This window comes from Nothoprocta perdicaria, unplaced genomic scaffold (assembly GCF_003342845.1).
Source record: "Nothoprocta perdicaria isolate Ctin4 unplaced genomic scaffold, notPer1 scaffold_53, whole genome shotgun sequence".
NCBI classification, from domain to species: Eukaryota; Metazoa; Chordata; class Aves; order Tinamiformes; family Tinamidae; genus Nothoprocta; species Nothoprocta perdicaria.
This window is the reverse complement of record NW_020455788.1, coordinates 2,628,055-2,642,850: the sequence shown is the minus strand read 5'-3', so window position 1 is coordinate 2,642,850 and position 14,796 is coordinate 2,628,055.

Genomic DNA, 14,796 nt, shown 5'->3' with positions numbered 1-14,796 from the left:
CATTTGCTGCTTTACATTGCTGCTTTGCAGCTAAATATGTCAAGGATTTGAAGAAAGAAATACTACAAGAAATATGCCCAAATCATATGCTCCACTTATCTCCTAAATTGTTATTTAAAATAGCCTTGAAAATTAATTCTTGTCCAGTTCTTTTATTAATATTTTAATTTCAATATAGCAAAATTTCTAAATAATTTATAAAGCAGTGAAACAGCAGAGCCTATTGGTTTTGAATGAATGATTGATTCTTATTCTTTCATCCAGGTACAGAAAGAAATATCTGCTTTCCTAGAAAATGGATTACTTCTACTCTCCTTCCTACCTACAATACACTTCTTCCCTCGTCCTTCTCCCTTCCCCTCTCCATCTTCCCATCTCATTCTCTACACAGATCTCCTGGTGCCCATGTTAAATACTAACATATTTGGAAATCCACAGAACAAAATCACAACAATTATCTGATGACTTTTATCTTGAGCTAAAATGGAAATGAAAAATTAAGTACACCAGAGCTGCAGGAATTGATTGAGATGCAGCCTGTAAAGTTGACAATATTTCTTTTCAGATTGAAAATTAATTATTTAAATAGAAGTATCTAATTGTTTCATTGTCCTTCCCTATCAGCAGTCATTAACTGCCTTACAGAGTTAGTGCAGAGTGGCCAAATTCGACTAAGGACATTTCTAATATATTTAATACTCTCTTTGAACAGAAAAAGGGATAAAACATAGCCCAGACAGTGGAAGAATCAAACCTACACCATACTTCAAGATAGACTAACTCCAGTGGTGCTGTCTTTTTGTATTTCATCGCCTTCAACTTATCATTTTTGTGCTCTCTTTTACAAAATCTCCCAACTTTTTAGCTATTTTATTATATTTTCTTCCTCTTTTCTCTTTTTTTTGCTGTGCTTGAACTTAGCTCAACTTAGAGCTTCATTTTTTGGTGATGTATAATGTGTAAGTGGTCAGCAAGAACATTATGTCTGAACCTCTTTTATGTTGCCCCTAAATAAGTCACTATTCCCTAGAGATAAGAGAGATTTGAAGACTTGAAGCACTAGGAATGAAGAAAAACTCTGCAGGTTCTGTCTAATTCTTAGCCTTACAAATTTGCACATTTTCATAGGGGTTAACTGAAATTCTGTAGGCAATTAGTATTATAATATTTTACATTAGTATTATTTTTAGTTTTTTAGTTATTCCTACTTCTATGAACCATAGAAGTAACTCACATGTTTATGTAACTGGGAAAAAAAAATAATAAGAGATGCGCCATCAGCTCTTAAAAAACAAAAAATTCATGCAAGATCTCATTTCWGGAGTTCATTTTCATGCAAGCAAAAAGGAAGCAATTTCAAGGCAGTTACGAAAGTACAATTTAATAAATTAATGGAAACACACTAACACAGAACTCTATAAATTAATATAATATCCTGAGGCATGTAGATAAGTAAATCTGGACAAGCATGAAACATAATAATGATTTCAAAAGGTAGTTACACATGGAATGGACATACATTTTGATTGACGACATAGTCATGAAGTGCGTGTTGTATTCATGTCTATTGCTGATACTGAATATAATGTAATTCAATAGATTGAAAGAATAATCACAAACATGAAATAGATGTTTGAAGTGTTTTTTTTTCTCTGTCATAAATAGACACTTATAATCCATCATTATTCTGCTTCTCATGCTAATAAAATTATTCATACTGAAATGTGAAACCAAACATTTACTTGTTATGTTAATCACAAAGCTTTGTATATTTGTTCAGATTATCCCATATGCACTAACTGACACTTGCAGACACTGTGGTCTGCTTTGGACATAGGGTTGCTTGTTGGCCTCATGTACTTCCCCTGAACTTCTAATTTAGTTTGTACAATTCAAGTGTCAATGAAAAATAAATGATCCTTAATGTTGAGTTGTTCTATTGCTATAAARCAATGGCTTTCATTTAGAAAGACTATGCTACTGACCTCTTGTGAAAGTTTGGAATTACTTATTCCTCTCTGTGCAACAGCATTTCCACCTGCAAAGGGGGATCATGACTTGCATGTTTACAACRTGATATAAAAGCTTTGAGTGAAAAAATAGTACAGAATTGAGAATTGCCATTGACTTATGGTTTTACTTTATCCTCAGAATGAGAATATATACATGCAAGATACATGATGTCAATATGCTTACATTCTGCTTTTCCAAAGTAATTGTCAAAATCATCTTGATATCAATGCATTATCAGAGCCGTGGTGCTTAGAAGACAGTTTCATAAGGTGCTGTGATAAAGAACAGTCAGATGCTTGAAAGAGGTGGGGGAATTCTTCTTCTGAAATATTTGCTTCTGCAGTATTTTATCCAGGGTAACTTGAACAGTTCAATGTAATTGAATATCATTATTACTCCTGTAGAAATGTAGGATATCATTGTCCATTGTCATGCTTCAAAGCCATTATATCATCAATTTCAGAAGATTAAGTATACGGTAGAATATGATTTTCCCTCTCAGGCTTATGAGATGATCGCCTCTACTCATACTATACTTACTTATTGAAAGGAAGGAGACTTTTTCTGGGTCACAGGACTGAGAGAGATGTAGGAATTTTACTCRGACTGCTTTACATTTGCCCTTGTTTAAGGTCTAGTCGTTGTTAATTTTATTTATTTTTTCCTTCTTAACATGACTTTTTCAAACAGCAGTGTAAATGGATGATTTTTGTTTCCTTTTATTTTTTGTTAAATTAGAAATTCCAGTTAGCTAAAGCCCAGAAAGGCTGCAGCTGTACCTATAGGGATATGCTTACAAATGCCCAGATCTTTAAGGGCAGCATTATAGTGACATCCATAATTATAGAACAGCACGACTTAATACTAGCATCATTAGTTTTGTTCCAAAGTTTAACCTTATCTCTATGCTCTCATTTATTTAGCCAAAGGTAAATGACCCTTGTTTAAGACGAGATTTTTCAATCACTGTTCATCAGTTAATGAGGCTAAATCTCTCTCCTACTTTTTCAAAAATCTTGTATGAATGCACAAATAAGTCTACAAAACACACAGCTTAAGACACTAGTCAGGACTGAACACTACTCAGGGTTGGATTTTATAAATTTTACATCGTTTGTATTGGTTTCTCATAGACAAGGTAGAGAGAACAAGACAGTGACAACCCACAGCTACCCACAGATCCAGTTTTGCTGTAGCTTCAGGAATGAACCTGCTGCAGTGAGTACAGTCTGTGCTTTCTGTTACCTGTGGCTATTGGTCTGTCTCTCCAGCACTGCATGAAATATAAGAAAGAAGATAGAAGAGCTTTGTTCATTGAAAGTGCAAGATAAAGAACTTACAGGTGAAAGTTGAAGGTGGCATCTTGCCTCACTGAAAAGGTGGGCTTCACAAATGGCAGATATTTCCAAGGAAGTAGCTGTATTTCTGGCTACCTCCTGTAAAATACTGCTAGGAAAGCAAGGAATACTTGCTAGAAAATCACACACATCAAAATGTGAGGCAAAGGAATTCTTCATTTCTGTCATATTTTCAGACCTGGATTTAGACATCAGCCCATCTTGCCTATTGCCACAAGGAAAACATGGATCTGCACATGGATATCTGATAATACGAGCATTTGTGGCACCAAGAAATTAAGGAGAAATAGAGAATCTTTAACCTGAATTCTTGAATCCAGTAAGAAAATAACAGAGGAAATAAAGCTTGTTATGAGATTGCTGAGAGCTACAGAAAAGACTTCAAAGACTTACAGACCCCTACTTAGCTAAACACTGCAGCATCACAGAGATATAGCTGCACACTGTCCCTGTTCTGGGAAACTTCCAATCTTAATGATTAAGAGAGACAGAAGATACGAAGAAGTGAGTGTTATTACGATCTTCGTTTTACAGGTGGGAGCTGAAGTACAGAGGGAACATGACTTACACAGTGAAATCTGGGGCACAGCCAAGAGCTGAATGGGCATTGCAGAGTCCTGAGCAAATGCCTCAACTCCAGCTTCATTTATCCTCTCTAACAGTAAGATGTATACGTCAGTATATGCTGTACTCACACATACAGTCAGAAAGAGCTTTGCCAGTTTGGAGGAGAAAAAAATTCTGCAAGCAATCAACACCTTTCATTTGAGTTTTCCTCCCTCATTCCTGTCCACTTTCATTCTCTTTCTTCTTTCCTTTCTCCTTTTCTTTCTTTCCCTTTCCCTTCCCTTCCTTCCAAATATCTTGATATTGGCTTACATACACAAGTTTTTCACTGCTTCAGAGGAGATTACACCATATTGTACATAAGTCTGTAATGTTTCCTCGATACTATAGGCAGAAAGAGATGAATAAATCCCCCAATGATAAAAAAAAAAAAAAATCCAATAAATGTAAGAAATGTGACCTGAAAAGCTGAAGGAGAAGGGAGGTCACTTTAGAGCACCCTGTTGTTTAATATGATTAGTAACCTCGTTCCCCAAGATAGACCATCTGGTAGGCAGAAGATATTTTGAGCATCTGTGAGTTAATGAAGAGAATTTCTATGTGGACAGGGTCTCATATGCTTTTCCATTACATGGCAGTTTTGTTAAAATTTAAGCTTTGTTTAAGCTTTAATACTGGATCACATATTTGACTACGTGAGCAGTGCATGTTTTCTGAGCATCTGGTGCTGAATCACTCTGACGTGCACGTGATGTAATTCTCCACAGTCAGCTCTGACCCTTAGGCCATCAGCTTTACAGTACTGAAACACTTTATCAAGGGTCAAGGAAATGCCTTCTCAAACAATTCTTTACATCAGGTGAAGAAGCTGTTAATTCTGGTGTTTCTCAGACCACAGGAATTCAATGTCCCTTATCTGGGGACCACTATTATCCATGTATCAAATAGGTAAGTGTAGAGATGGCTATCTGGTGTGCTTGCTTAAGGATAGCTACAGCTATGGGGTAGAGAAGCTCTGAGCAAGGCAAGGCAAGGCAGAAAGAGGACAAGGCCATATTCAATATAGCTTTTTTTTTTTCTGTATTTTGGAATCATTTGAGTTCCTGAATTATGGTGATTTCTCTCTGCGGAGGTRAAATATCAAAAAGGCTCTCTCAAAACAATCAGCACAGCTCTACAGAAATGCTAAAATGAGATATGGGGACAGGAAAACTGTATCTGAACTGGGGATGGATACTTCTTAGAGTAGACACAAGAAATAAAGTCTATGTGCTGCATTACTGTAATGTCTTCCTCTTGCAAGGACTTGTCTTGGCTGCATTAAATAGTAGAAGAATCTCTTCCCCAAAACCCATAAGCAAATTATGAGTCAATTGGACTGCACAATAAGGAGTGAGTAAAACAAAAAGTAGAGGAAGACAGTAGCTAGCACTCCATCACCCACTTACAGATATACCAACAAAATAACTGGGTTCAGRAATGTTGGCAAACTACACTAAATGTGCTAATCACACCTCCTGCTGCTATTTTATTCAGTTTTCCTAAATGACTGTTTTATATTGTATTTCCCCAATAACATTCTGTTTATTTTTAAACCTTTTCACTCATAGCTTACGAGTGGAGAAACATTGCTCACCAAAAAACACCTGCAATAAAATAACTGATTGCTCTGGGTTCTACACGGACTTGAGCCAATGTAAATTTTCCATTATGTACTTTTAGAAATTAAACCCTGTTCTTTTTATGGTCATACTGTGCCCAGAAGAAATTTTACGAATGCAAAAATTGAATTAAAAGTACAGAACACAACATGCTCAATTACTTCTTTGCAGAAAAAGAATAAGCCCTAATGGCTGATGGGTGCTTTTTGGAGGGAGAATTTTTTTGTTTATAATTTCATATTTCCTTTCTTTTTTCTTCTTTTTTTTTTTTTTCTCATTGTTGACCTTTTTCTCAGATGCCCAGTGCTCTCTCCAGGTGTCATAAAAAACAGTGGAAGTAATCCAAGCTATGTGTTATTCATGCCATTAGTGGAGAGGAATCTAAGGACCAAGTTAACACTTTCTTACAGAAGGAGCTTCAATACACAAATCCCAAGATAGGTATATTGAAACTGAAAAAGGATAAACAGGAAGAAAAGTGTCAAGAGTAGAATTCACTTGGGAAAGGGATGAAAGGAAATATGCCTCGGAAAATGATGATGTAGTAAAGAGGTACACTGAAGTATTTGCAAATAGCCATTAGAAAGCCTTATTACTAAACCTATTCAGTCTCCCAGCTGATTAGGCCTCCTTTAATTCCCCTTTGTGTTTTCAGGTTCATTGCTGTCTTGCACATCTCATTTCCACTGCAGCAAATGTGGCTGTTTTCCAGCAGATTGCAACAGGCTTGCTGTCCAATTCATCTGTTGTTTACAGTAGAGTCCCCTGCTAATTTAAACCCAGCATCTTCAAACACTGTGTAAAAGTGACTTGGATATTATATGGTCAGTGACAAATACAAGTGTGTTGAGCAATACCTTCACCACTGTGTTGATATTAGAATTTATTTCCCCGAGGAGGAAGTACTGGTCTGTAAGCAGGAATTAATATCTATGCTTTATAAGAAATTTCACTAGATACTTTTCTTCCATTTAAACAATCCCCTAGAGACATATTTTACTTTGCTCTGCTTTTCAACAACTTGAAATACATCAAAATAGAGAGGATTGGAAAAAAAGTTTGATGAAACATTCTTTTTTTTCTCCACTGGAAATTGCTGTTTTTTGAAACTGAAACATTTTAAAAGAAGAAAACTTGTTTAAAAATATGCTGGAATTATGGTGCTGCCATTCCTGTGCCATACTGGATGCCCTGGAGTAATCTCTGTATCAAGATTATATTGGGTTATGCAGCAGAGACCTCTGAATTTTGGTATTCATACCAAATGAAGTCTCAGTAGTACCTTAAAGGTCTTTACACATCTAGGGTACAGGCCTGGGTGGGGTACAATGCACCTGGGTAGAGAACATCTAGTGTGGCCTGTCTATGCAGTCCGCATGATAAAATTGACTTGCTACCAAGATCATTACTTAAGAAAATATCTAAGGCAAAATAAGTTGTTTAAAAACCAACAGTGGCTCATTGACACCATCCTAGGGCAAGGATTACTATGGGGCAGAGAAGATAATTGAAAGATTTCAGAGTACAATGTGTTCAAAATCAGTTCAAAATTAGAAAATCTGTTTACATGTATCATAAAAAAGTATTCTTTTTTTCTCCTGGATATATTAGTTGTTAGGATCAGAGCTAACTCTAATAATTATGTAACCAAAYAAAATCTATGCTGTTTTTCTCTTTGTTTAAAAATCTCTAATTCTATTGTTTTGCTAGAATATGACTTTCCATTAACATGSAAAGTATCTCAAGCTCCCTAATAATGAATCCAAGGAAAGGAGGAAACTACCCCAATCTGTGAGTTTAGCTAAATTTAGTTAGGGTTACTGACATGGTAATTTGTATTGTTACCCATCATCCTCTTCCCATCCCATTTTCTCCACTTTATAGAGCATTTCCATTTGAAATTGCCATGACCTATATATGTGTATCATTTTGTCCCTGTGGCACTTGGTTCAAGCAATAGAATTACTGTGAAATTCCTGCAATTACTATTTCACTCTTATCTAGTGGAATAGAGAAGCACTTTCAGGGCCTTCTTTTTTTTTTCCAAGTTTGTCATTGAATGTATTAGTTTTGATGATATCTCATGACTGCTTATCTATAATGACTTACAAATTGACAACTTAAATTATCCATCCTTTCTTCACCATTATGTATCTTCAATGCGCAGCTAACTCTCATGGGTAAAAGCAGAGAAGTCAAAGAAGAAACACTTGCAGAAGATGAAAGAAATGAGAGAATACTGACCCTTGCAGATGCCTGACCTCCTCCATGGATTAAGAAGGGAGCATGATTTAGAATGGAGTCTACTGGAGTTGGGGTCAGATGGACCCAGCAAAATACTCACAGATTCTCCAGCAGTTGAATGGAGTTTAAATTTCCTCAGTTCAGATGTTTTGTCTCTAAAACATAAAAGACAATGTTATAGATAAAAATAAGTGCCGGGGAAAGTATTAATTATCTGGATTTTAAAGGTTCATTATCTCTGGTATGAACARTTGGCAAAGCTGGGCCACCTGGAATTCCCCAAAATGCCCTACCAAATAATGGTCTTATTGGTGGTATTCTATACTGCAGAAATTGACTGAGCATATTGGAACCTCTCATCTCATTGCTTTTGTTGGATTTTTTTCAGTTAAAATAAATGCTTAGAATTCTTCATGGGCTTTACAGAAAAATAATAAAAAATAAATTAAAAAAGCGTATTGAACAAAAGCATGGACCAAGCCATCTTTCACCCTTGAAGAAGGTGCCTCTGAGTGAAAATTCAGCTTAAGTATACAGAATATTCGATCCTTCCATCTCCAGGTTAGTAATGGAAATTTGATACAAGCTGGATCTGAACTGGCAGCTTCCCTCCCGTTTCTTATGTTCCACTTCTCCTAGTAGTTTAAATGAAGAACTATCTCACATCTATCTCACATCTCCAACCAGCAATATTTTTTATCACTTCTTTTGCTAGCTTCAGCTGGAAGTAAGGACTGAATGGGAATCATAGGCCATTTCATAGTAATACAAAGTACTTTTGCTGGTTTTCTAGGTAAAGTATTTCTGGCTACAGTATTTCAGTCTTCTTGTCTATGGATTTAGGTTCAGGTAGGGCAGTRATACTAAGAAGCTGGATGGATAGACACAAAGATAGATGGATAATAATACCCTTGAGAAAGCAATATTAAAGTTAATTTGAGAAAAATATTGCCTATTAGGTAGACAAAAGTAAAATCATTTAATTTTACAATAAATAACTTATTTCAAAGTATGCTTGTAACTTTAACAAATATAGACCTATGTAAGTGTTGAATTTGCTAACAAAAGTATAAAATCCAGAGACTTGTCTGCTTTAGCTACTGTACCTGCTTGCTATGTTTGTTAGTAATTTGATTTCAACTGTGTGGATTGAGTAGTCTAGCTCCTCAGTATCTGAGTGTTATCTTGTCATGCCCATGAAAAGAGGCTAATTTTAAACCATACTGTGATGGTAGTCAAGAATTTGGGAAGAACTCATCCCAGCAGAGGGACAATTTTGAAAGGACAGGCTTGCAAATGGGGAGAATAGGCAGGCAGAATCACCCTCTTCAGCCCTCCTCTCCTTCTGTACCTGACAAGTCTGCTCTATAATGTAATAAAAGATTATGGCTAAACTGAATCTGTCAATAGTAGCAAATCTCAAAGTGATAGATCCAATGTGACCACACCCCTCTATTGCCTCCACATTATTTTCCTTGTCTTAGCCACATTATGCATGAATAGTAGCACTGTGCTTTCTGGACATCCGGAGACCTAAGCTGTTGTACACACAGATGCCCAACACTGTGTCACTGACCGCAGCTTTGGGATTAAAAATGTTAGTACTGGGAAGTGTACAATGACACTATGCTTGTCTACATCTCATTGAAGATGACAAATGTATCATTTAAAACTTATATCTCCAGAAGTTTCGTTCCAGTTTTTGCTCTCTGGCAGTTTTGCTCCAGTTTTCCCGAAGTTCTTCATTGGTCCAGGTGTGACATTCTCTTTTTTTCCTGTGCAAATGTGGTATTTTCTAATTGGCATGGGAAGTTTACAAATTTCACATTTTTCCCAGAATGTGCCAAATCAAGATAAATGACTATATGAATAAGCACCTGACCATTTTGCTACTGGCTCAAGCCAGAAAGTTTGCATTTGGTTCAGTGTTTTCCTTGTTTCAAAGAAACTTAGTTGTAGATTAGGCACTTTCAGAGGACTTTAAAAATTTGTTCATCACTAGGTCTAATGAGAAGCAGTGGGGTTAATTAACATATGTGAAATAACTTCAGGGCTAAAATGAATTGTTAGGCTCTGATTGTGATTTATAATTGCCTCCAAAGTTTACATCTGCAAAGAATGTATGAGAAGACAATAATATTATAAAAATAACTTTTTTTCAAAATAGTAATTGTCAAAGGGAGGAAAGAGCCAATACCATTAGTAGCCTCAGTAGTGACTAAACACATAAAAAGTTCTTTCTAAATGTTTTGCTTTTAACAAAACTGCCCACAAAGGAATAGTTTCTGATCTTAAATGTTCCACTTTAAACGTGGAGTGGAAGAAAWACTGTAAGCATGGAAGGAAAACTTTCCTTCTTTTGTTTGTAAACTTTTCTTATAAAATAGAATATATTTTCTTCTTCAGAGATTTTACTCCTCCAGACTATGTTTTTTGTTTTGCTTTGGGGGTTTTATGCCTAATAAAAATTGTTACTGAAATGCAGTTACCAAATAGGAATAATACATGAGAGCTCTCAGACTCATCTCCAGGCAAGCTGTGGGCAGCAAAAAGTATACAAGCTGTCTGAAAGGCAAAGCAATATCTCAAAATGCTAAAGAAACTCCATGCTTACTGGTTCAGAGTAACTACCCACTCCCAATTAGAACTGGACAGGGCTTTATGTTTTTTTCCTACCAGTACTGATCCATCAAATCTAAATCATTTGAGGAAAACTTTCTTTAGAAAGGAAAATTGAAGAAAAGCTCCTTAGATACAGAAAATAATTTTAAGTTTATGATAAAGTATGAAAAATGAAAAAATGGAAAAATGGAAAAAAAAAAAGAAAAAGAGGGAGAGAAAAGAGAGAAAGAGTAAGGACTGACCTATGAATAGCCTATTTACCCAGTCTCCCTGGAGAATAATAAAGTTTGGAAATTCTGGGAAGTTTTTCATGAAAGCAAATCATATCTTCTGGTCATGTTAACTTCCAAATCTTTATTTTATTTTATTTCTAGTCAATGTTTCCTAGCACTGAGAATACATGGCGTTTCCTCTGTATATACCTGAGAGCAAGATGACAATAATATAACTAGACACACTCAGAATTCATAGAATAGGTCACAGTCTGTGGAAATGCAGTCACAATGTTAATTAATCAATCCTTTTTCCTCATGTTCTGTGATATGATCCATCCATAAAGGCTTAGAGGTACCCTTTGACAGAATTCATCATCTGTATCTGAGTTTATGCTTAAACACTCTACTAGGAATCAGAGAAAACTCATCCAGGGTAGAAATTATCCCTTTTATATATATTTTAATATTTGTATTCCAAAAGTTCCCTTTCTTCATTGTCTATAAAGTGAATGTAGACAACATGCTCAAATGAAGACACCTGCATTTGATCAGATAAAACTCCAAACTGTTGTCAGAACTTGAAAAAAGAGGACTAAAGATAACTGAGCAAGGTAGTATAGTATAAAGGGAAGACCCATGCAATGTGGATAAAGCAGATCGCATTAGACTCAGCTTAGAAGTATTGTATGTGTAATATTCATATCTATGTTTAGTTAGATAAATATCTGCCTGAGATATTGCATRGGGCCCAAGTAAGAGTTCAGGTCCAGTTCTTCTGTGAAAAAGGGTATTTTAAGGTTTATCTAAGGGTGTTGAGGGAGCAGACTAATACCACTTTATGGCTACTCCATATTACCTTTGAAAAACTGTGACTAGTGGGAGCTCCTTGTAAAAGGGCAAATTTTCTGACCATTTTCAGAAAATGAAAGAAATACAGGAAAATCTGGACTGATCAACCTTCTCTCACCTTGGGTAGATTATGGTGCAATGGAATCCATTTCTGGAGACATACAGSCCCCCCCAGAATTATGTGAAACAGAACAAATATATCAAGGACAAATCATACCTAACCAACACGATTGTCTTCTAAAATGAAATGAATAGCACTGCAGACAGTGTTAGAGCAGTGCCTGCTKTTTATCTTGATTTTAGCATTCTTTTGACAGTCTCCTTTGAAGTCAAACTGGGGAGGTGCAAATCAGATGGATGGACTACCAGGTCTACCACTAGACCATCTACCAGGATGGACTACCAGAATGGATTGATTAACACTAACAGTAGAAAGACTGGCTGGACCTTTTCTTGAAATCAAATTGGCTAATCCACTTAAGTGGTATTCCCTGAGTTTAATACCAGAGCCTATACTGTTCAATATCTCTAYCAGTGATAGAGATGGGATGACATACACCCTCAATAGGTTTACAGATGACACCTAACCAAGGGAAGCAGGTGTTAGCAGGATGGCAGGACTAGGTCAACAGAAATCTCATGGGGTTTCACAATGAAAAGTGTGTGGAATGGAATACCTATGCAAAGCACAGACTGGAGCCTGACTGGCTAGACAGAACAACTACAGCAAAGGACCATTGGTCAACAAGTTGAACATGAGTTTACAATGTGACCTGGAGGTGATAAAGTCTAATTAGTAGAAGTGGAGTCAGCAGAAGATGAACTACTGTATACAAAAGATATATAAGCAAGATGAAGAGAGTCCAGCAGACTGTCGCTATTTAGGAGACTGGAGCATACAAAGTATGTGATGAGGAAAAGCAATTTTTACCATATGAGTGGTCAAGCGGACTGGACATGTTGCCTAAGAGGGCTATGAAATCTCCATCTTTGAAGATTAGACTTGGCTGAACAAGGTCCTGAGCAACAAGATGTAACTGCTCATTGGATAGTCATGCTTTGATCAAGAGGTTGAATTAGATGACCTCCTTAGTCTTCCAATCCACCATCATATTTTTGATAATTCTGTAAATTTGTACTCTGATACTTAGAAAAGTTGCAGATATAGTAATTACATATGTAACAATGAGATAACCACTGTACAGATAATTAAAATAATTATAATAATCATAGGCCTATTTATCAAAGTACAAAAGCAACTGCCTGCTGCAAATGTACCTAAGAGTAAAAACAAGTCATACTGAGAATCTGTATCATATTTCTCTCACATATCCTCTCTCCTTCTCCCTCTCAGTATATAGCATAATTCAATCCAGGTTGCTTTTGACAGCAACCTTTAAGGTGGTGATTCTTTAGAGGAATTAACTTTGAAAAAATAATTTCATTCTCGAGATATCTTCACTTCAAGCATTTGTCATCATTTAGAAAAGTAGTTGAAATGTTACCAGAGGATGAGGGCCATAACAGGCTGAATGAATGCTAAATTTGTTCTGAGTCTGTGCTTATCTCATCATATAGAGAATGGTAGATCTTTTTTAGACTCTGTGGYTATATTCAACATTTATCCATTAATATAGGAACAACTCAATTTGTGGCTCTGTAGGGATCAGACTACAGCTCTACTATCCACAATTTAATTGCTACCATATATCATAGAGATCTAATTCCCAGGTTGAGTAGGATGTAAATGGCAGCAGCTCACAGATAATTTTTTTTTTTAATTGAAGTCTTTGTGGTTTAATACTCTTCCCAAACCCATTTGTATTGTGCATCCTGCAATTTTCCTATAATTCACACCTGGCCTCCTGCAAATTAATGCTGCTGACTRTTTTGTGGTTACATTACTTGATGTCTTGATATATCATTAACATGAAAGGGAGTTATTTGCCAGCTAGAATTTGTTTGCATTATCAGAGCCTCATTATCCCAAAAGAGACTTTTTGAGGCTTGGAATGTTCTGTACTTTGTGCTCTCAGTGGTCTTCAAGTGTTACTTATTCTATTAATTGTCTTATATCTGTTTCAGAAAAGGTTGCTGGCAACCAACTGAAGTAATTCAGTTAATAAATCAGTTAATAAATATATAATTTAATCTTTTGTACACAAAGTCTGGAATTCATTCTGGTTTTTTTTTTCCTTGTTGTTGTTGCTTATTTAGTTTAGGAGAACATTTAAAATAAGCTCTATTCTGTTGTGGAAATAATAGAATTCGGACATTCATCTGGAAACCTGATTTAGGCCAGTTATCTCTAAATGTCATGTAATCATATGATCAGATCATGCAGCTGAATGATTCAAGAATGGAAGAATTGTCCCCAACATGCAAARTGAGGTCTATTTAACGCATCATATATAGGACTGGGCTGAGCAGGAAGGAGAAACAATAATTTTAAACTCTGACTTTCTGCCTGAGCTTTATGCATAGCTTGGGACTGATGATTTGAACAGGAACATTGATGGAGATATCAAAATGTAAAGAGCAGAGGTAAATGCAGATATTTCGGGTATGTTTCAAACAGATTATGAAATCTCATTCTGATGAAAGACTAAGTCTTCAAAGGGGAGTGGAAAGTTGTTAAAAATAGGAAAGATTCCCACTTTAAACTGTGATTTTGAATGCCGTAGTTCAACATGTCCAAGGCCAAGGCTCTTCAATATTTTCACTAATGACCTAAATTTACTTTTTAAATCTGTAGATGCTATGAAGCTGTGAAAAACTGAAAGAAGATTAGAGCATGGTTTAGAATTCAAAGTAAATTTGCAAAATGATCTGAAACAATGGAGATCAGTTTAAGACAAATTGCAGTGTTCTATATTTAGTAGAAATAGTTAACTTCATATTAAAAGATGGTAACAAAAGACAAGGAAGCAATTATATTAAAAAATCATTCTGAAGATTATACTGATCATGCACTAAATATGTCAATGACATCAGCCTCACAGACACACACACAAAAACCCAAAGCCCTCAGAGTACATACAGAGAAATATTGAGTGTTCTTCATGAGACACACGAAGTATTACTGCTTTTCTATTGCTGTTGCTACTCAGCACTATTAAAGACTCAAGTGCTGTAATTAGTCTGAGGCTCTGATTCCAAGAAAAACAGTAAGAATTAACTGGACGGAATATTCTTCCTGGACTGAATATTTTACCCTAATAACCAGGAGAAATGTGAAGACTATGAGGAAAGACTGAGAAAACTGAA